Source organism: Rhipicephalus microplus, chromosome 5 (genome assembly GCF_043290135.1).
Source record: "Rhipicephalus microplus isolate Deutch F79 chromosome 5, USDA_Rmic, whole genome shotgun sequence".
NCBI classification, from domain to species: domain Eukaryota; kingdom Metazoa; phylum Arthropoda; class Arachnida; order Ixodida; family Ixodidae; genus Rhipicephalus; species Rhipicephalus microplus.
Genome location: NC_134704.1, coordinates 173,534,656 through 173,557,627, shown reverse-complemented (window position 1 = coordinate 173,557,627; position 22,972 = coordinate 173,534,656). Strand labels below are relative to the sequence as shown.

The window sequence follows — 22,972 nt, the reverse complement described above, 5'->3', positions numbered from 1 at the left end:
AGTACCAACTCGCCCAACTTTCAGTGCTTTTGTTTTCGAAGTTTAGTTCGAAATACTTCTGATGGTGTCACTGCCTGAATAAAACGCTGCGCAGGCGCCGTGGCTTAGTTAGTTAAAGCGCCTGTCTAGTAAACAGGAGATCATGAGTTCGAATCTCACCGGTGCCTCGAGAATCAAGACAAACGTCTCTCTAGTTTTTTGTTTTCGAAGTTTCTTTCGAAATACTTCTGATGGTTTCGCTGCCTGAACAAGACGCTGCACAGGTGACGTGGCTTCGTTGGTTAAAGCGCCTGTCTAGTAAACAGGAGATCGTGAGTTCGAATCTCACCGGTGCCTCGAGAGTCAAGACAAACGTCTCTCTAGCTTTTTGTTTTCCAAGTTTAGTTCGAAATATTTCTGATGGTGTCACTGCCTGAACAAGAGGCTGCGCAGACACAGTGGCTTAGTTGGTTAAAGTGCCTGTCTAGTAAACAGGAGATCATCAGTTCGAATCTCACTGGTGCCTCGAGAGTCAAGACAAACGTCTCTCTAGTTTTTTGTTTTCGAAGTTTATTTCGAAATACTTCTGATGGTGTCACTGTCTGAACAAGACGCTGCGCAGGCGCGAGGGTTAGTTGGTTAAAGCGCCTGTCTAGTAAACAGGAGATCGTGAGTTCGAATCTCACCGGTGCCTCGAGAGTGAAGACTAACGTCTCTCTAGTTTTTTGTTTTCGAAGTATAGTTCGAAATACTTCTGATGGTGTCACTGCCTGAACAAGACGCTGCAGGCGCCGTGGCTTAGTTAGTTAAAGCGCCTGTCTGATAAGCAGGAGATCTTGAGTTCGAATCTCACCGGTGCCTCGGGAGTCAAGACTGACGTCTCCCTAGTTTTTTGTTTTCGAACATTCATGACTTTTTTGCGCAAACACGTACACGAACACAAGGAAAAGAGGCAAACAACACGGGCGCCCAAGTTGTTTGCCTCTTTTCTTTGTGTCCGTGTACGTCTTTGCGCAAAGAAGTCATGATCGAGTACCAACTCGCCCAACTTTCAGTACTTTTGTTTTCGAATTTTAGTTCGAAATACTTCTGATGGTGTCACTGCCTGAATAAAACGCTGCGCAGGCGCCGTGGCTTAGTTAGTTAAAGCGCCTGTCAAGTAAACAGGAGATCGTGAGTTCGAATCTCACCGGTGCCTCGAGAGTCAAGAAAAACGGCTCTCTAGTTTTTTGTTTTCGAAGTTTACTTCGAAATACTTCTGATGATGTGACTGCCTGAACAAGACACTGCGCAGGCGCCGTGGCTTAGTTAGTTAAAGAGCCTGTCTAGTAAACGGGAGATCGTAGTTCGAATCTCACCGGTGCCTCGAGAGTCAAGGCGACCGTCTCTCTAGTTTTTTGTTTTCGAAGTTTAGTTCGAAATACTTCTGATGGTGTCACTGTCTGAACAAGAGGCTGCGCAGACACAGTGGCTTAGTTGGTTAAAGCGCTTGTCTAGTAAACAGGAGAGCATGAGTTGGAATCTCACCGGTGCCTCGAGAGTCAAGGCAACCGTCTCTCTAGTTTTTTGTTTTCGAAGTTTAGTTCGAAATTCTTCTGATGGTGTGACTGCCTGAACAAGACGCTGCGCAGGCGCCGTGGCTTAGTTCGTTAAAGCGCCTGTCTAGTAAACAAGAGATCGTGAGTTCGAATCTCACCGGTGCCTCGAGAGTCAAGACAAACGTCTCTCTAGCTTTTTGTTTTCCAAGTTTAGTTCGAAATATTTCTGATGGTGTCACTGCCTGAACAAGAGGCTGCGCAGGCGCCGTGGCTTAGTTAGTTAAAGCGCCTGTCTAGTAAACAGGAGATCATGAGTTCGAATCTCACCGGTGCCTCGAGAATCAAGACAAACGTCTCTCTAGTTTTTTGTTTTCGAAGTTTCTTTCGAAATACTTCTGATGGTTTCGCTGCCTGAACAAGACGCTGCACAGTTGACGTGGCTTCGTTGGTTAAAGCGCCTGTCTAGTAAACAGGAGATCGTGAGTTCGAATCTCACCGGTGCCTCGAGAGTCAAGACAAACGTCTCTCTAGCTTTTTGTTTTCTAAGTTCAGTTCGAAATACTTCTGATGGTGTCACTGTCTGAACAAGACGCTGAGCAGGCGCGTGGCTTAGATGGTTACAGCGCCTGTCTAGTAAACAGAAGATCGTGAGTTCGAATCTCACCGGTGCCTCGAGAGTCAAGACAAACCTCTCTCTAGTTTTTTGTTTTCGAAGTTTAGTTCGAAATTCTTCTGATGGTGTGACTGCCTGAACAAGAGGCTGCGCAGGAGCCGTGGCTTAGTTGGTTAAAGCGCCTGTCTTGTAAACAGGAGATCGTGAGTTCGAATCTCACCGGTGCTTCGAGAGTCAAGACAAACGTCTCTCTAGTTTTTTGTTTTCGAAGTTTAGTTCGAAATACTTCTGATGGTGTCACTGCCTGAACAACACGCTGCGCAGGTGCCGTGGCTTAGTTGGTTAAAGCACCTGTCTAGTAAACAGAAGATCGTGAGTTCTAATCTCACGGGTCCTCGAGAGTCAAGACTAACGTCTCTCTAGTTTTTTGTTTTCAAAGTTTAGTTCGAAATATTTTTGAAGGTGTCACTGCCCAAACAAGACGCCGCGCAGGCGCCGTGGCTTAGTTGGTTAAAGCGCCTGTCTAGCAAACAGGAGAGCGTGATTTCGAATCTCACCGGTGCCTCGAGAGTCAAGGCAACCGTCTCTCTAGTTTTTTGTTTTCGAAGTTTAGTTCGAAATTCTTCTGATGGTGTGACTGCCTGAACAAGACACTGCACAAGCGCCGTGGCTTAGTTGGTTAAAGCGCCTGTCTAGTAAGCAGGAGATAATGAGTTCGGGTCTCACCGGTGCCTCGAGAGTCAAGATAAACGTCTCTCTAGTTTTTCGTTTTCGAAGTTTAGTTCGAAATACTTCTGATGGTGTCACTGGCTGAACAAGAGGCTGCGCAGGCGCCGTGGCTTAGTTGGTTAAAGTGCCTGTCTAGTAAACAGGAGATCTTGAGTTCGAATCTCACCGGTGCCTCGAGAGTCAAGACAAACGTCTCTCTAGTTTTTTTGTTTTCGAAGTATAGTTCGAAATACTTCTGATGGTGTCACTGTCTGAACAAGACGCTGCGTGGGCGCCGTGGCTTAGTTGGTTAAAGCACCTGTCTAGTAAACAGGAGATCGTGAGTTCGAATCTCACCGGTGCCTCGAGAGTAAAGACAAACGTCTCTCTAGTTTTTTGTTTTCGAAGTTTAGTTCGAAATACTTCTGATAGTGTCACTGCCTGAACAAGACGAGGCGCAGGAGCCGTGGCTTATTTAGTTAAAGCGCCTGTCTAGTAAACAGGAGATCATGAGTTCGAATCTCACCGGTGCCTCGAGAGTCAAGACAAACGTCTCTCTAGTGTTTTGTTTTCGAAGTTTAGTTCGAAAACCTTCTGATGGTGTCACTGCCTGAACAAGACGCTGTGCAGGCACCGTGGCTTAATTGGTTAAAGCGCCTGTCTAGTAAACAGGAGATCGTGAGTTTGAATCTCACCGGTGCCTCGAGAGTCAGGACTAACGTCTCTCTAGTTTTTTGTTTTCGAAGTATAGTTCGAAATACTTCTGATGGTGTCACTGCCTGAACAAGACGCTGCGCAGGCGCCGTGGCTTAGTTAGTTAAAGCGCCTGTCTAGTAAACAGGAAATCGTGAGTTCGAATCTCACCGGTGTCTCGGGAGTCAAGACTAACCTCTCTCCAGTTTTTTTGTTTCCGAAGTTTAGTTCGAAATACTTCTGATGGTGTCACTGCCTGAACAAGACGCTGCACAGGCGCCGTTGCTTAGTTGGTTAAAGCGCCTGTCTAGTAAACAGGAGATCGTGACTTCTAATCTCACCGGTGCCTCGAGAGTCAAGACAAACGTCTCTCTAGTTTTTTGTTTTCGAAGTTTATGTCGAAATACTTCTGATGGTGTCACTGTCTGAACAAGACGCTGCGCAGGCGCCGTGGCTAAGTTGGTTAAAGCGCCTGTCTAGTAAACAGGAGATCATAAGTTCGAATCTCACCGGTGCCTCGAGAGTCAAGACAAACGTCTCTCTAGTTTCTTTTGTTTTCGAAGTTTAGTGCGAAATACTTCTGATGGTGTCACTGCCTGAACAAGACGCAGCGCAGGCGCCGTGGCTTAGTTAGTTAAAGCGCCTGTCCTATAATCAGGAGATCGTGAGTTCGAATCTCGCCGGCGCCTCGAGAGTCAAGACAAACCTCTCTCTAGATTTTGTTTTTGAAGTTTAGTTCAAAATACTTCTGATGGTGTCGCTGTCTGAACAAGACGCTGCACAAGCGCCGTCGCTTAGTTGGTTAAAGCGCCTGTCTAGTAAACAGGAGATCAGGAGTTCGAATCTCACCGGTGCCTCGAGAGTCAAGATAAACGTCTCTCTAGTTTTTCGTTTTCGAAGTTTAGTTCGAAATAATTCTGATGGTGTCACTGCCTGAACAAGACGCTGCGCAGGCGCTGTGGCTTAGTTAGTTAAAGCGCCTGTCTAGTAAAAAGAAGATCGTGAGTTCGAATCTCCCCTGTGCCTCGAGAGTCAGGAAAAACGTCTCTAGTTTTTTGCTTTCGAAGTATAGTTCGAAATACTTCTAATGGTGTCACTGCCTGAACAAGACGCTGCGCAGGTGCCGTGGCTTATTTGGTTAAAGCACCTGTCAAGTAAACAGGAGATCGTGAGTTCGAATCTCACCGGTGCTTCGAGAGTCAAGACAAACGGCTCTCTAGTTTTTTTTTGTTTTCGAAGTTTAGTTCGAAATATTTCTGATGGTGTGACTGCCTGAACAAGACGCTGCGGCACCGGTGAGTTTCGAACTCATGATCTCCTGTGACAAGTGCTTTAATCAAGTAAGCCACAGCGCCGGCGGGCCGTCATGTTCAGGCAGTGACACCATTCGAAGTATTTCGAACTGCATTTAAGAAACAAAAAAATAGAAAGTCTTGACTCTCGCGGCACCGGTGAGTTTCGAACTCAAGATCTCCTGTGACAAGTGCTTTAATCAAGTAAGCCACGGCGCCGGCGTGCCGTCATGTTCAGGCAGTGACACCTTTAGAAGTATTTCGAACTGTATTTAAGAAAAATATAGAAAGTCTTGACTCTCGCGGCACCGGTGAGTTCCGAACTCATGATCTCATGTGACAAGTGCTTTAACCAACTAAGCCACAGCGCCGGAGTGCCGTCATGTTCAAGCAGTGACACCATTAAAGTATTTCGAACCGCATTTAACAAACACAAAAATAGAAAGTCTTGACTCTCGCGGCACTGGTGAGTTTCGAAGTCATGATCTCCTGTGACAAGTGCTTTAACCAACTAAACCACGGCGCAGGCGTGCCTTCATGTTCAGGCAGTGACACCATTAAAGTATTTCGAACTGCATTTAACAAACACAAAAATATAAAGTCTTGACTCTCGCGGCACCGGTGTGTTTCGAACTCATGATCTCCTGTGACAAGTGCTTTAACCAACCAAGCCACGGCGCCGGCGTTCCGTCATGTTCAGGCAGTGACACCATTAAAGTATTTCGAACTGCATTTAAGACACAAAAAAATAGAAAGTCTTGACTCTCGCGGCACCGGTGAGTTTCCAACTCACGATCTCCTGTGACAAGTGCTTTAATCAACTAAGCCACGGCGCCGGCGTGCCGTCATGTTCAGGCAGTGACACCATTATAGTATTTCGAACTGGATTTTACAAACATAAAAATAGAAAGTCTTGACTCTCGCGGCACCGGTGAGTTTCAAAGTCATGATCTCTTGTGACAAGCGCTTTAACCAACTAAACCACGGCGCCGGCGTGCCGTCATGTTCAGGCAGTGACACCATTAAAATATTTTGAACTGCGTTTAACAAACACAAAAATAGAAAGTCTTGACTCTCGCGGCGCCGGTGAGTTTCGAACTCATGATCTCCTGTGACAAGTGCTTTAATTAACTGAACCACGGCGCTGGCGTGCCGTCATGTACAGGCAGTGACACCTTTAGAAGTATTTCTAACTGTATTTAGGAAAAAAAATAGAAAGTCTTGACTCTAGCGGCACCGGTGAGTTTCGAACTCATGATCTCCTGTGACAAGTGCTTTAACCAACTAAGCCACGGCGCCGGCGTGCCGTGATGTTCAGGCATTGACTCCATTAAAGTATTTCGAACTGCATTTAACAAACACAGAAATAGAAAGTCTTGACTCTCGCGGCACCAGTGAGTTTCGAAGTCATGATCTCCTGCGACGAGCGCTTTAACCAACTAAACCACGGCGCCGGCGTGCCGTCATGTTCAGGCAGTGACACCTTTAGAAGTATTTCGAACTGTATTTAAGAAAAAAAATAGAAAGTCTTGACTCTCGCGGCACCGGTGAGTTCCGAACTCATGATCTCATGCGACAAGTGCTTTAACCAACTAAGCCACGGCGCCGGCGTGCCGTCATGTTCAGGCAGTGACACCATTAAAGTATTTCGAACCGCATTTAACAAACACAAAAATAGAAAGTCTTGACTCTCGCGGCACCGGTGAGTTTCGAAGTCACGATCTCCTGTGACAAGCGCTTTAACCAACTAAACCACGGCGCCGGCGTGCCTTCATGTTCAGGCAGTGACAGCATTAAAGTATTTCGAACTGCATTTAACAAACACAAAAATATAAAGTCTTGACTCTCGCGCCACCGTTGAGTTTCGAACTCACGATCTCCTGTGACAAGTGCTTTATACAACTGAACCACGGCGCTGGCGTGCCGTCATGTTCAGGCAGTGACACCTTTAGAAGTATTTCGAACTGTATTTAAGAAAAAAAATAGAAAGTCTTGACTCTCGCGGCACCGGTGTGTTTCGAACTCATGATCTCCTGTGACAAGTGCTTTAACCAACTAAGCCACGGCGCCGGCGTTCCGTCATGTTCAGGCAGTGACACCATTAAAGTATTTCGAACTGCTTTTAAGAAACAAAAAAATAAGAAGTTTTGACTCTCGCGGCACCGGTGAGTTTCAAAGTCATGATCTCCTGTGACAAGCGCTTTAACCAACTAAACCACGGCGCTGGCGTGCCGTCATGTTCAGGCAGTGACACCTTTAGAAGTATTTCGAACTGTATTTAAGAAAAAAGAATTAAAAAGTCTTCACTCTCGCGGTGCCAGTGAATTTCGAAGTCATGATCTCCTGTGACAGGCGCTTTAACCAACTAAGCCACGGCGCTGGCGTGCCGTCATGTTTAGGCAGTGACACCATTAAAGTATTTCGAACTGCATTTACCAAACACAAAAATAGAAAGTCTTGACTCCCGAGGCACTGGTGAGATTCGAACTCATGATCCGCCGTTTACTAGACAGGCGCTTTGACCAACTAAGCCATGGCGCCGGGATTTCGTCATGTTCAGGCTGCGACACCATTAGAAGTATTTTGAGCTATATTTCAAAAAAAATATAGAGAGACGTTGGTCTTGTCTCTCGTGGCACCGGTGAGTTTCGAAGTCATGATTTCCTGTGACAAGCGCTTTAACCAACTAAACCACGGCACCGGCGTGCCGTCATGTTCAGGCAGTGACACTATTAAAGTATTTTGAACTGCATTTAACAAACACAAAAATAGAAAGTCTTGACTCTCGCGGCACCGATGAGTTTCGAACTCATGATCTCCTGTGACAAGTGCTTTAATCAAGTAAGCCACGGCGCCGGCGTGCCGTCATGTTCAGGCAGTGACACCATTAAAGTATTTCGAACTGCATTTAACAAACAGAAAAATAGAAAGTCTTGACTCTCGCGGCACCGGTGAGTTTCCAACTCATGATTTCCTGTGACAAGTGCTTTAATCAACTAAGCCACGGCGCCGGCGTGCCGTCATGTTCAGGCAGTGACAAAATTAAAGTATTTCGAACTGCATTTAAGAAACAAAAAAATAGAAAGTCTTGACTCTCGCGGCACCGTTGAGTTTCGAACTCACGATCTCCTGTGACAAGTGCTTTAATCAACTAAGCCACGGCGCCGGCGTGCCGTCATGTTCAGGCAGTGACACCATTAAAGTATTTCGAACTGCATTTTACAAACACAAAAATAGAAAGTCTTGACTCTCGCGGCACCGGTGAGCTTCGAAGTCATGATCTCTTGTGACAAGTGCTTTAATCAACTGAACCACGGCGCCGGCGTGCCGTCATGTTCAGGCAGTGACACCATTAAAGTATTTCAAACTGCATTTAACAAACACAAAAATAGAAAGTCTTGACTCTCGCGGCACTGGTGAGTTTCCAACTCATGATCTCCTGTGACAAGTGCTTTAACCAACTAAGCCACGGCGCCGGCGTGCCGTCATGTTCAGGCAGTGACACCATTAAAGTATTTCGAACTGCATTTAACAAACACAAAAATAGATAGTCTTGACTCTCGCGGCACCGGTGAGTTTCGAAGTCATGATCTCCTGTGACAAGCGCTTTAACCAACTAAACCACGGCGCCGGCATGCCGTCATGCTCAGGCAGTGACACCTTTAGAAGTATTTCTAACTGTATTTAAGAAAAAAATAGAAAGTCTTGACTCTCGCGACACCGGTGAGTTCCGAACTCATGATCTCATGTGACAAGTGCTTTAACCAACTAAGCCACGGCGCCGGCATGCCGTCATGTTCAGGCAGTGACACCATTCAAGTATTTCGAACCGCATTTAACAAACACAAAAATAGAAAGTCTTGACTCTCGCGGCATCGGTGAGTTTCGAAGTCATGATCTCCTGTGACAAGCGCTTTAACCAACTAAACCACGGCGCCGGCGTGCCTTCATGTTCAGGCAGTGACACCATTAAAGTATTTCAAACTGCATTTAACAAACACAAACTAGAAAGTCCTACTCTCGCGGCACCGGTGAGTTTCCAACTCATGATCTCCTGTGACAAGTGCTTTAACCAACTAAGCCACGGCGCCGGCGTGCCGTCATGTTCAGGCAGTGACACCATTTAAGCATTTCGAACTGCATTTAAGAAACAAAAAAATAGAAAGTCTTGACTTTCGCGGCACCGATGAGTTTCGAACTCATGATCTCCTGTGACAAGTGCTTTAATCAAGTAAGCCATGGCGCCGGCGTGCCGTCATGTTCAGGCAGTGACACCATTAAAGTATTTCGAACTGTATTTAAGAAACAAAAAAGTAGAAAGTCTTGACTCTCGCGGCACCGGTGAGTTTCGAACTCATGATCTCCTGTGACAAGTGCTTTAACCAACTAAGCCACGGCGCCGGCGTGCCGTCATGTTCAGGCAGTGACACCATTAAAGTATTTCAAACTGCATTTAACAAACACAAAAATAGAAAGTCTTGACTCTCGCGGCACCGGTGAGTTTCCAACTCATGATCTCCTGTGACAAGTGCTTTAACCAACTAAGCCACGGCGCCGGCGTGCCGTCATGTTCAGGCAGTGACACCATTAAAGTATTTCAAACTGCATTTAACAAACACAAAAATAGAAAGTCTTGACTCTCGCGGCAACGGTGAGTTTCCAACTCATGATCTCCTGTGACAAGTGCTTTAATCAAGTAAGCCACGGCGCCGGCTTCCGTCATGTTCAGGCAGTGACACCATTAAAGTATTTCGAACTGTATTTAACAAACACAAAAATAGAAAGTCTTGACTCTCGCGGCACCGGTGAGTTTCCAACTCACGATCTCCTATGACAAGTGCTTTAATCAACTAAGCCACGGCACCGGCGTGCCGTCATGTTCAGGCAGTGACACCATTAAAGTATTTCGAACTGCATTTTACAAACACAAAAATAGAAAGTCTTGACTCTCGCGGCACCGGTGAGTTTCGAAGTCATGATCTCTTGTGACAAGCGCTTTAACCAACTAAACCACGGCGCCGGCGTGCCGTGATGTTCAGGCAGTGACACCATTAAAGTATTTTGAACTGCATTTAACAAACACAAAAATAGAAAGTCTTGACTCTCGCGGCGCCGGTGAGTTTCAAACTCATGATCTGCTGTGACAAGTGCTTTGATCAACTGAACCACGGCGCTGGCGTGCCGTCATGTTCAGGCAGTGACACCTTTAGAAGTATTTCTAACTGTATTTAGGAAAAAAAATAGAAAGTCTTGACTCTCGCGGCACCGGCGAGTTTCGAACTCATGATCTTCTGTGACAAGTGCTTTAACCAACTAAGCCACGGCGCCGGCGTGCCGTCATGTTCAGGCAGTGACACCATTAAAGTATTTCGAACTGCATTTAACAAACACAAAAATAGAAAGTCTTGACTCTCGGGGCACCGGTGAGTTTCGAAGTCATGATCTCCTGTGACAAGCGCTTTAACCAACTAAACCACGGCGCCGGCGTGCCGTCATGTTCAGGCAGTGACACCTTTAGAAGTATTTCCAACTGTATTTAGGAAAAAAAATAGAAAGTCTTGACTGTCGCGGCACCGGTTAGTTCCGAACTCATGATCTCATGTGACAAGTGCTTCAACCAACTAAGCCACGGCGCCGGCGTGCCGGCATGTTGAGGCAGTGACACCATTAAAGTATTTCGAACCCCATTTAACAAACGCAAAAATAGAAAGTCTTGACTCTCGCGGCACCGGTGAGTTTCGAAGTCATGATCTCCTGTGACAAGCGCTTTAACCAACTAAACCACGGCGCCGGCGTGCCTTCATGTTCAGGCAGTGACACCATTAAAGTATTTCGAACAGCATTTAACAAACACAAAAATATAAAGTCTTGACTCTCGCGGCACCGTTGAGTTTCGAACTCACGATCTCCTGTGACAAGTGCTTTAATCAACTGAACCACGGCGCTGGCGTGCCGTCATGTTCAGGCAGTGACACCTTTAGAAGTATTTCGAACTGTATTTAAGAAAAAAAAATAGAAAGTCTTGACTCTCGCGGCACCGGTGTGTTTCGAACTCATGATCTCCTGTGACAAGTGCTTTAACCAACTAAGCCACGGCGCCGGCGTTCCGTCATGTTCAGGCAGTGACACCATTAAAGTATTTCGAACTGCATTTAACAAACAAAAAAATAAGAAGTCTTGACTCTCGCGGCATGGTGAGTTTCAAAGTCATGATCTCCTGTGACAAGCGCTTTAACCAACTAAACCACGGCGCCGGCGTGCCGTCATGTTCAGACAGTAACACCTTTAGAAGTATTTCGAACTGCATTTAAGAAACAAAAATTAGAAAGTCTTCACTCTCGTGGTGCCAGTGAGTTTCGAAGTCATGATCTCCTGTGACAGGCGCTTTAACCAACTAAGCCACGGCACCGGCGTGCCGTCATGTTTAGGCAGTGACACCATTAAAGTATTTCGAACTGCATTTACCAAACACAAAAACAGAAAGTCTTGACTTCCGAGGCACTGGTGAGATTCGAACTCAAGATCCGCCGTTTCCTAGACAGGCGCTTTGACAACTAAGCCATGGCGCCGGGCTCTCGTCATGTTCAGGCTGCGACACCATTACAAGTATTTCGAGCTATATTTCAAAAAAAATATATAGAGAGACGTTGGTCTTGACTCTCGCGGCACCGGTGAGTTTCGAAGTCATGATCTCCTGTGACAAGCGCTTTAACCCACTAAACCACGGCACCGGCGTGCCGTCATGTTCAGGCAGTGACACCATTAAAGTATTTTGAACTGCATTTAACAAACACAAAAATAGAAAGTCTTGACTCTCGCGGCACCGGTGAGTATCGAAGTCATGATCTCCTGTGACAAGCGCTTTAACCAACTGAACCACGGCGCCGGCGTGCCGTCATGTTCAGGCAGTGACACCTTTAGAAGTATTTCGAACTGTATTTAAGAAAAAAAAATCGAAAGTCTTGACTCTCGCAGCACCGGTGAGTTCCGAACTCATGATCTCATGTGACAAGTGCTTTAACCAACTAAGCCACGGCGCCGGCGTGCCGTCATGATCAGGCAGTGACACCATTAAAGTATTTCGAACTGCATTTAACAAACACAAAAATAGAAAGTCTTGACTCTCGCGGCACCGTTGAGTTTTGAACTCACGATCTCCTGTGACAAGTGCTTTAATCAACTGAACCACGGCGCTGGCGTGCCGTCATGTTCAGGCAGTAACACCTTTAGAAGCATTTCGAACTGTATTTAAGAAAAAAATTAGAATGTCTTGACACTCGCGGCACCGGTGTGTTTCGAACTCATGATCTCCTGTGACAAGTGCTTTAACCAACTAAGCCACGGCGCCGGCGTGCCGTCATGTTCAGGCAGTGACACCATTAAAGTATTTCGAACTGCATTTAAAAAACAAAAAAATAAGAATTCTTGACTCTCGCGGCACCGGTGAGTTTCGAAGTCATGATCTCCTGTGACAAGCGCTTTAACCAACTAAACCATGGCACCGGCGTGCCGTCATGTTCAGACAGTGACACCTTAGAGGTATTTCGAACTGCATTTAAGAAACAAAAATTAGAAAGTCTTCACTCTCGCGGCGCCAGTGAGTTTCGAAGTCATTATCTCCTGTGACAGGCACTTTAACCAACTAAGCCACGGCGCCGGCATGCCGTCATGTTTAGGCAGTGACACCAATAAAGTATTTCGAACTGTATTTAAGAAACAAAAAAGTAGAAAGTCTTGACTTTCGCGGCACCGGTGAGTTTCGAACTCATGATCTCCTGTGACAAGTGCTTTTATCAAGTAAGCCTAGGCGCCGGCGTGCCGTCATGTTCAGGCAGTGACACGATTAGAAGTATTTCGAACTGTATTTAAGAAACAAAAAATAGAAAGTCTTGACTCTCGCGGCACCGGTGAGTTTCGAACTCATGATCTCCTGTGACAAGTGCTTTAATCAACTAAGCCACGGCGCCGGCGGGCCGCCATGTTCAGGCAGTGACACTATTGAAGTATTTCGAACTTTATTTAAGAAACAAAAAAATAGAAAGTCTTGACTCTCTCGGCACCGGTGAGCTTCGAGCTCATGATCTCCTGTGACAAGTGCTTTAATCAAGTAAGCCACGGCGCCGGCGTGCCGTCATGTTCAGGCAGTGACACCATTCGAAGTATTTCGAACTGCATTTAAGAAACAAAAAAATAGAAAGTCTTGACTCTCGCGGCACCGGTAAGTTTCGAACTCAAGATCTCCTGTGACAAGTGCTTTAATCAAGTAAGCCACGGCGCCGGCGGGCTGTCATGTTCAGGCAGTGACACCATTAAAGAATTTCGAACTGCATTTAAGAAACAAAAAATAGAAAGTTTTGACTCTCGCGGCACCGATGAGTTTCGAACTCATGATCTCCTGTGACAAGTGCTTTAACCAACTAAGCCACGGCGCCGGCGTGCCGTCATGTTCAGGCACTAACACCATTAAAATATTTCGAACTGTATTTAAAAAACAAAAAAGTAGAAAGTCTTGACTCTCGCGGCACCGGTGAGTTTAGAACTCATGATCTCCTGTGACAAGTGCTTTAACCAACTAAGCCACGGCGCCGGCGTGCCGTCATGTTCAGGCACTGACACCATTAAAGTATTTCAAACTGCATTTAACAAACACAAAAATAGAAAGTCTTGACTCTCGCGGCACTGGTGAGTTTCCAACTCATGATCTCCTGTGACAAGTGCTTTAACCAACTAAGCCACGGCGCCGGCGTGCCGTCATGTTCAGGCAGTGACACCATTAAAGTATTTCAAACTGCATTTAACAAACACAAAAATAGAAAGTCTTGACTCTCGCGGCAACGGTGAGTTTCCAACTCATGATCTCCTGTGACAAGTGCTTTAACCAACTAAGCCACGGCGCCGGCGTGCCGTCATGTTCAGGCAGTGACACCATTAAAGTATTTCGAACTGCATTTAACAAACACAAAAATAGATAGTCTTGACTCTCGCGGCACCGGTGAGTTTCGAAGTCATGATCTCCTGTGACAAGCGCTTTAACCAACTAAACCACGGCGCCGGCATGCCGTCATGCTCAGGCAGTGACACCTTTAGAAGTATTTCTAACTGTATTTAAGAAAAAAATAGAAAGTCTTGACTCTCGCGGCACCGGTGAGTTCCGAACTCATGATCTCATGTGACAAGTGCTTTAACCAACTAAGCCACGGCGCCGGCATGCCGTCATGTTCAGGCAGTGACACCATTCAAGTATTTCGAACCGCATTTAACAAACACAAAAATAGAAAGTCTTGACTCTCGCGGCATCGGTGAGTTTCGAAGTCATGATCTCCTGTGACAAGCGCTTTAACCAACTAAACCACGGCGCCGGCGTGCCTTCATGTTCAGGCAGTGACACCATTAAAGTATTTCAAACTGCATTTAACAAACACAAACTAGAAAGTCCTACTCTCGCGGCACCGGTGAGTTTCCAACTCATGATCTCCTGTGACAAGTGCTTTAACCAACTAAGCCACGGCGCCGGCGTGCCGTCATGTTCAGGCAGTGACGCCATTTAAGCATTTCGAACTGCATTTAAGAAACAAAAAAATAGAAAGTCTTGACTTTCGCGGCACCGATGAGTTTCGAACTCATGATCTCCTGTGACAAGTGCTTTAATCAAGTAAGCCATGGCGCCGGCGTGCCGTCATGTTCAGGCAGTGACACCATTAAAGTAAGTCGAACTGTATTTAAGAAACAAAAAAGTAGAAAGTCTTGACTCTCGCGGCACCGGTGAGTTTCGAACTCATGAACTCCTGTGACAAGTGCTTTAACCAACTAAGCCACGGCGCCGGCGTGCCGTCATGTTCAGGCAGTGACACCATTAAAGTATTTCAAACTGCATTTAACAAACACAAAAATAGAAAGTCTTGACTCTCGCGGCACCGGTGAGTTTCCAACTCATGATCTCCTGTGACAAGTGCTTTAACCAACTAAGCCACGGCGCCGGCGTGCCGTCATGTTCAGGCAGTGACACCATTAAAGTATTTCAAACTGCATTTAAGAAACAAAAAAATAAGAAGTCTTGACTCTCGCGGCACCGGTGAGTTTCAAAGTCATGATCTCCTGTGACAAGCGCTTTAACCAACTAAACCACGGCGCCGGCGTGCCGTCATGTTCAGGCAGTGACACCTTTAGAAGTATTTTGAACTGCATTTAAGAAACAAAAATTAGAAAGTCTTCACTCTCGTGGTGCCAGTGAGTTTCGAAGTCATGATCTCCTGTGACAGGCGCTTTAACCAACTAAGCCACGGCGCCGGCGTGCCGTCATGTTTAGGCAGTGACACCATTAAAGTATTTCGAACTGCATTTACCAAACACAAAAATAGAAAGTCTTGACTCCCGAGGCACTGGTGAGATTCGAACTCAAGATCCGCCGTTTACTAGACAGGCGCTTTGACCAACTAAGCCATGGCGCCGGGCTTTCGTCATGTTCAGGCTGCGACACCATTAGAAGTATTTTGAGCTATATTTAAAAAAAATAGAGAGACGTTGGTCTTGACTCTCGCGGCACCGGTGAGTTTCGAAGTCATGATCTCCTGTGACAAGCGCTTTAACCCACTAAACCACGGCACCGGCGTGCCGTCATGTTCAGGCAGTGACACCATTAAAGTATTTTGAACTGCATTTAACAAACACAAAAATAGAAAGTCTTGACTCTCGCGGCGCCGGTGAGTTTCGAACTCATGATCTCCTGTGACAAGTGCTTTAATCAACTGAACCACGGCGCTGGCGTGCCGTCATGTTCAGACAGTGACACCTTTAGAAGTATTTCGAACTGTATTTAAGAAAAAAAATAGAAAGTCTTCACTCTCGCGGCACCGGTGAGCTTCGAACTCATGATCTCCTGTGACAATTGCTTTAACCAACTAAGCCACGGCGCCGGCGTGCCGTCATGTTCAGGCAGTGAGACCAATAAAGTATTTCGAACTGCATTTAACAAACACAAAAATGGAAAGTCTTGACTCTCGCGGCACCGGTGAGTTTCGAAGTCATGATCTCCTGTGACAAGCGCTTTAACCAACTGAACCACGGCGCCGGCGTGCCGTCATGTTCAGGCAGTGACACCTTTAGAAGTATTTCGAACTGTATTTAAGAAAAAAAATAGAAAGTCTTGACTCTCGCGGCACCGGTGAGTTCCGAACTCATGATCTCATGTGACAAGTGCTTTAACCAACTAAGCCACGGCGCCGGCGTGCCGTCATGATCAGGCAGTGACACCAATAAAGTATTTCGAAATGCATTTAACAAACACAAAAATAGAAAGTCTTGACTCTCGCGGCACCGTTGAGTTTCGAACTCACGATCTCCTGTGACAAGTGCTTTAATCAACTGAACCACGGCGCTGGCGTGCCGTCATGTTCAGGCAGTGACACCTTTGGAAGTATTTCGAACTGTATTTAAGAAAAAAAATGGAAAGTCTTGACTCTCGCGGCACCGGTGTGTTTCGAACTCATGATCTCCTGTGACAAGTGCTTTAACCAACTAAGCCACGGCGCCGGCGTGCTGTCATGTTCAGCCAGTGGCACCATTAAAGTATTTCGAACTGCATTTAAGAAACAAAAAAATAAGAATTCTTGACTCTCGCGGCACCGGTGAGTTTCGAAGTCATGATCTCCTGCGACAAGCGCTTTAACCAACTAAACCATGGCACCGGCGTGCCGTCATGTTCAGACAGTGACACCTTAGAGGTATTTCGAACTGCATTTAAGAAACAAAAATTAGAAAGTCTTCACTCTCGCGGCGCCAGTGAGTTTCGAAGTCATGATCTCCTGTGACAGGCAGTTTAACCAACTAAGCCACGGCGCCGGCATGCCGTCATGTTTAGGCAGTGACACCATTAAAGTATTTCGAACTGTATTTAAGAAACAAAAAAGTAGAAAGTCTTGACTCTCGCGGCACCGGTGAGATTCGAACTCAAGATCCGCCGTTTACTAGACAGGCGCTTTGACCAACTAAGCCATGGCGCCGGGCTTTCGTCATGATCAGGCTGCGACACCATTAGAAGTATTTTGAGCTATATTTCAAAAAAAAAATAGAGAGACGTTGGTCTTGACTCTCGCATTACCGGTGAGTTTCGAAGTCATGATCTCCTGTGACAAGCGCATTAACTCACTAAACCACGGCACCGGCGTGCCGTCATGTTCAGGCAGTGACACCATTAAAGTATTTTGAACTGCATTTAACAAACACAAAAATAGAAAGTCTTGACTCTCGCGGCGCCGGTGAGTTTCGAACTCATGATCTCCAGTGACAAGTGCTTTAATCAACTGAACCACGGCGCTGGCGTGCCGTCATGTTCAGACAGTGACACCTTTAGAAGTATTTCGAACTGTATTTAAGAAAAAAAATAGAAAGTCTTCACTCTCGCGGCACCGGTGAGCTTCGAACTCATGATCTCCTGTGACAATTGCTTTAACCAACTAAGCCACGGCGCCGGCGTGCCGTCATGTTCAGGCAGTGAGACCATTAAAGTATTTCGAACTGCATTTAACAAACACAAAAATAGAAAGTCTTGACTCTCGCGGCACCGGTGAGTTTCGAAGTCATGATCTCCTGTGACAAGCGCTTTAACCAACTGAACCACGGCGCCGGCGTGCCGTCATGTTCAGGCAGTGACACCTTTAGAAGTATTTCGAACTGTATTTAAGAAAAAAAAATAGAAAGTCTTGACCCTCGCGGCACCGGTGAGTTCCGAACTCATGATCTCATGTGACAAGTGCTTTAACCAACTAAGCCACGGCGCTGGCGTGCCGTCATGATCAGGCAGTGACACCAATAAAGTATTTCGAAATGCATTTAACAAACACAAAAATAGAAAGTCTTGACTCTCGCGGCACCGTTGAGTTTCGAACTCACGATCTCCTGTGACAAGTGCTTTAATCAACTGAACCACGGCGCTGGCGTGCCGTCATGTTCAGGCAGTGACACCTTTGGAAGTATTTCGAACTGTATTTAAGAAAAAAATCGGAAAGTCTTGACTCTCGCGGCACCGGTGTGTTTCGAACTCATGATCTCCTGTGACAAGTGCTTTAACCAACTAAGCCACGGCGCCGGCGTGCTGTCATGTTCAGGCAGTGACACCATTAAAGTATTTCGAACTGCATTTAAGAAACAAAAAAATAAGAATTCTTGACTCTCGCGGCACCGGTGAGTTTCGAAGTCATGATCTCCTGCGACAAGCGCTTTAACCAACTAAACCATGGCACTGGCGTGCCGTCATGTTCAGACAGTGACACCTTAGAGGTATTTCGAACTGCATTTAAGAAACAAAAATTAGAAAGTCTTCACTCTCGCGGCGCCAGTGAGTTTCGAAGTCATGATCTCCTGTGACAGGCAGTTTAACCAACTAAGCCACGGCGCCGGCATGCCGTCATGTTTAGGCAGTGACACCATTAAAGTATTTCGAACTGTATTTAAGAAACAAAAAAGTAGAAAGGCTTGACTCTCGCGGCACCGGTGTGTTTCGAACTCATGATCTCCTGTGACAAGTGCTTTTATTAAGTAAGCCTAGGCGCCGGCGTGCCGTCATGTTCAGGCAGTGACACGATTAGAAGTATTTCGAACTGTATTTAAGAAACAAAAAATAGAAAGTCTTGACTCTCGCGGCACCGGTGAGTTTCGAACTCATGATATCCTGTGACAAGTGCTTTAATCAACTAAGCCACGGCGCCGGCGGGCCGCCATGTTCAGGCAGTGACCCTATTAAAGTATTTCGAACTGTATTTAAGAAACAAAAAAATAGAAAGTCTTGACTCTCGCGGCACCGGTGAGTTTCGAACTCATGATCTCCTGTGACAAGTGCTTTAACCAACTAAGCCACGGCGCCGGCGTGCCGTCATGTTCAGGCAGTGACACCATTAAAGTATTTCGAACTGCATTTAAGAAACAAAAAAATAGAAAGTCTTGACTCTCGCGGCACCGGTGAGTTTCGAACTCATAATCTCCTGTGACAAGTGCTTTAATCAACTAAGCCACGGCGCCGGCGTGCCGTAATGTTCAGGCAGTGACACCATTAAAGTATTTCGAACTGCATTTAAGAAACAAAAAATAGAAAGTCTTGACTCTCGCGGCACCGTTGAGTTTCGAACTCACGATCTCATGTGACAAGTGCTTTAATCAACTAAGCCACGGCGCTGGCGTGCCGTCATGTTCAGGCAGTTACACCATTAAAGTATTTCGAACTGCATTTAAGAAACAAAAAAAATAGAAAGTCTTGACTCTCGCGCAACCGGTGAGTTTCGAACTCATGATGTCCTGTGACAAGTGCTTTAATCAACTAAGCCACGGCGCCAGCGTGCCGTCATGTTCAGGCAGTGACACCATTAAAGTACTTCGAACTGCATTTAAGAAACCAAAAAATTGAAAGTCTTGACTCTCACGGCACCATTGAGTTTCGAACTCACGATCTCCTGTGACAAGTGCTTTAATCAACTAAGCCACGGCGCCGGCGTGCCGTCACGTTCAGGCAGTGACACCATTAAAGTATTCCGAACTGCATTTAACAAACACAAAAATAGAAAGTCTTGACTCCCGAGGCACTGGTGAGATTCGAACTCAAGATCCGCCGTTTACTAGACAGGCGCTTTGACCAACTAAGCCATGGCGCCGGGCTTTCGTCATGTTCAGGCTGCGACACCATTAGAAGTATTTTGAGCTATATTGCAAAAAAAATATATAGAGAGACGTTGGTCTGGACTCTCGCGGCACCGGTGAGTTTCGAAGTCATGATCTCGTGTGACAAGCGCTTTAACCCACTAGACCACGGCACCGGCGTGCCGTCATGTTCAGGCAGTGACACCTTTAGAAGTATTTCGAACTGTATTTAAGAAAAAAAATAGAAAGTCTTGACTCTCGCGGCACCAATGAGTTTCGAAATCATGATCTCCTGTGACAAGTGCTTTAACCAACTAAGCCACGGCGCCGGCATGCCATCATGTTCAGGCAGTGACACCATTAAAGTATTTCGAACTGCATTTAACAAACACAAAAATAGAAAGTCTTGACTCTCGCGGCACCGGTGAAGTTTCGAAGTCATGATCTCCTGTGACAAGCGCTTTACCCTCCTAAATCGCGGCGCCGGCGTGCCGTCATGTTCAGGCAGTGACACCTTTAGAAGTATTTCGAACTGTATTTAAGAAAAAAAATAGAATGTCTTGACTCTCGCGGAACCGGTGAGCTCCGAACTCATGATATCATGTGAGAAGTGCTTTAACCAACTAAGCCACGGCGCCGGCGTGCCGTCATGTTCAGGCAGTGACACCATTAAAGTATTTCGAACTGCATTTAACAAACACAAAAATAGAAAGTCTTGACTCTCGCGGCACCGGTGAGTTTCGAACTCATGATCTCCTGTGACAAGTGCTTTAACCAACTAAGCCACGGCGCCGGCGTGCCGTCATGTTCAGGCAGTGACACCATTAAAGTATTTCGAACTGCATTTAAGAAACAAAAAAATAGAAAGTCTTGACTCTCGCGGCACCGGTGAGTTTCGAACACATGATCTCCTGTGACAAGTGCTTTATTCAACTAAGACATGGCGCCGGCGTGCCGTCATGTTCAGGCAGTGACACCAATAAAGTATTTCGAACTGCATTTAAGAAACAAAAAATAGAAAGTCTTGACTCTCGCGGCACCGGTGAGTTTCGAACTCATGATCTCCTGTGACAAGTGCTTCAACCAACTAAGCCACGGCGCCGGCGTGCCGTCATGTTCAGGCAGTGACACCAATAAAGTATTTCAAACTGCATTTAACAAACACAAAAATAGAAAGTCTTGACTCTCGCGGCACCGGTGAGTTTCGAACTCATGATCTCCTGTGACAAGTGCTTTAATCAACTAAGACATGGCGCCGGCGTGCCGTCATGTTCAGGCAGTGACACCAATAAAGTATTTCGAACTGCATTTAAGAAACAAAAAATAGAAAGTCTTGACTCTCGCGGCACCGTTGAGTTTCGAACTCACGATCTCATGTGACAAGTGCTTTAATCAACTAAGCCACGGCGCCGGCGTGCCGTCATGTTCAGGCAGTTACACCATTAAAGTATTTCGAACTGCATTTAAGAAACAAAAAATAGAAAGTCTTGACTCTCGCGCAACCGGTGAGTTTCGAAGTCATGATCTCCTGCGACAAGCGCTTTAACCAACTAAACCACGGCACCGGCGTGCCGTCATGTTCAGACAGTGACACCTTAGAAGTATTTCGAACTGCATTTAAGAAACAAAAATTAGAAAGTCTTCACTCTCGCGGCCCCAGTGAGTTTCGAAGTCATGATCTCCTGTGACAGGCGCTTTTACCAACTAAGCCACTGCGCCAGCATGCCGTCATGTTTAGGCAGTGACACCATTAAAGTATTTCGAACTGTATTTAAGAAACAAAAAAGTAGAAAGTCTTGACTCTCGCGGCACCGGTGAGTTTCGAACTCATGATCTCCTGTGACAAGTGCTTTAATCAAATAAGCCACGGCACCGGCGTGCCGTCATGTTCAGGCAGTGACACGATTAGAAGTATTTCGAACTGTATTTAAGAAACAAAAAATAGAAAGTCTTGACTCTCGCGGCACCGGTGAGTTTCGAACTCATGATCTCCTGTGACAAGTGCTTTAATCAACTAAGCCACGGCGCCGGCGGGCCGCCATGTTCAGGCAGTGACACTAATAAAGTATTTCGAACTGTATTTAAGAAACAAAAAAATAGAAAGTCTTGACTCTCGCGGCACCGGTGAGTTTCGAGCTCATGATCTCCTGTGACAAGTGCTTTAATCAAGTAAGCCACGGCGCCGGCGTGCCGTCATGTTCAGGTAGTGACACCATTAGAAGTATTTCGAACTGCATTTAAGAAACAAAAGAATAGAAAGTCTTGACTCTCGCGGCACCGGTGAGTTTCGAACTCAAGATCTCGTGTGACAAGTGCTTTATCAAGTAAGCCACGGCGCCAGCGGGCTGTCACGTTCAGGCAGTGACAACATTAAAGCATTTCGAACTGCATTTAAGAAACAAAAAATAGAAAGTCTTGACTCTCGCGGCACCGGTGAGTTTCGAACTGATGATCTCTTTTGACAAGTGCTTTAATCAACTAAGCCACGGCGCCGGCGGGCCGCCATGTTCAGGCAGTGACACTATTAAAGTATTTCGAACTGTATTTAAGAAACAAAAAAATAGAAAGTCTTGACTCTCTCGGCACCGGTGAGCTTCGAGCTCATGATCTCCTGTGACAAGTGCTTTAATCAAGTAAGCCACGGCGCCGGCGTGCCGTCATGTTCAGGCAGTGACACCATTCGAAGTATTTCGAACTGCATTTAAGAAACGAAAAAAATAGAAAGTCTTGACTCTCGCGGCACCGGTGAGTTTCGAACTCAAGATCTCCTGTGACAAGTGCTTTAATCAAGTAAGCCACGGCGCCGGCGGGCTGTCATGTTCAGGCAGTGACACCATTAAAGAATTTCGAACTGCATTTAAGAAACAAAAAATAGAAAGTTTTGACTCTCGCGGCACCGATGAGTTTCGAACTCATGATCTCCTGTGACAAGTGCTTTAACCAACTAAGCCACGGTGCCGGCGTGCCGTCATGTTCAGGCACTGACACCATTAAAGTATTTCGAACTGTATTTAAAAAACAAAAAAGTAGAAAGTCTTGACTCTCGCGGCACCGGTGAGTTTCGAACTCATGATCTCCTGTGACAAGTGCTTTAATCAACTAAGCCACGGCGCCGGCGGGCCGCCATGTTCAGGCAGTGACACTATTAAAGTATTTCGAACTGTATTTAAGAAACAAAAAAATAGAAAGTCTTGACTCTCGCGGCACCGGTGAGTTTCGAGCTCATGATCTCCTGTGACAAGTGCTTTAATCAAGTAAGCCACGGCGCCGGCGTGCCGTCATGTTCAGGTAGTGACACCATTAGAAGTATTTCGAACTGCATTTGAGAAACAAAAAAATAGAAAGTCTTGACTCTCGCGGCACCGGTGAGTTTCGAACTCAAGATCTCGTGTGACAAGTGCTTTATCAAGTAAGCCACGGCGCCGGCGGGCTGTCATGTTCAGGCAGTGACAACATTAAAGTATTTCGAACTGCATTTAAGAAACAAAAAATAGAAAGTCTTGACTCTCGCGGCACCGGTGAGT

General features: G+C 46.1%; 6 non-coding genes across 6 annotated transcripts; all 6 read left to right on the top strand.

The window, feature by feature from the left end:
* The first annotated feature begins 766 nt into the window (after positions 1-766).
* On the top strand, positions 767-840 carry TRNAI-GAU (transfer RNA isoleucine (anticodon GAU)). The gene has a single exon. It is a non-coding gene; the product is annotated as a tRNA-Ile (tRNA).
* Positions 841-2,284: 1,444 nt separating this feature from the next.
* On the top strand, positions 2,285-2,358 carry TRNAT-UGU (transfer RNA threonine (anticodon UGU)). The gene has a single exon. It is a non-coding gene; the product is annotated as a tRNA-Thr (tRNA).
* A 263-nt stretch (positions 2,359-2,621) lies between these two features.
* Positions 2,622-2,695, top strand: TRNAA-AGC (transfer RNA alanine (anticodon AGC)). The gene has a single exon. It is a non-coding gene; the product is annotated as a tRNA-Ala (tRNA).
* A 434-nt stretch (positions 2,696-3,129) lies between these two features.
* TRNAT-AGU (transfer RNA threonine (anticodon AGU)) lies at positions 3,130-3,203 on the top strand. Its single transcript has one exon. It is a non-coding gene; the product is annotated as a tRNA-Thr (tRNA).
* A 264-nt stretch (positions 3,204-3,467) lies between these two features.
* TRNAT-AGU (transfer RNA threonine (anticodon AGU)) lies at positions 3,468-3,541 on the top strand. Its single transcript has one exon. It is a non-coding gene; the product is annotated as a tRNA-Thr (tRNA).
* A 605-nt stretch (positions 3,542-4,146) lies between these two features.
* On the top strand, positions 4,147-4,220 carry TRNAI-UAU (transfer RNA isoleucine (anticodon UAU)). Its single transcript has one exon. It is a non-coding gene; the product is annotated as a tRNA-Ile (tRNA).
* The last annotated feature ends 18,752 nt before the right edge of the window (positions 4,221-22,972 follow it).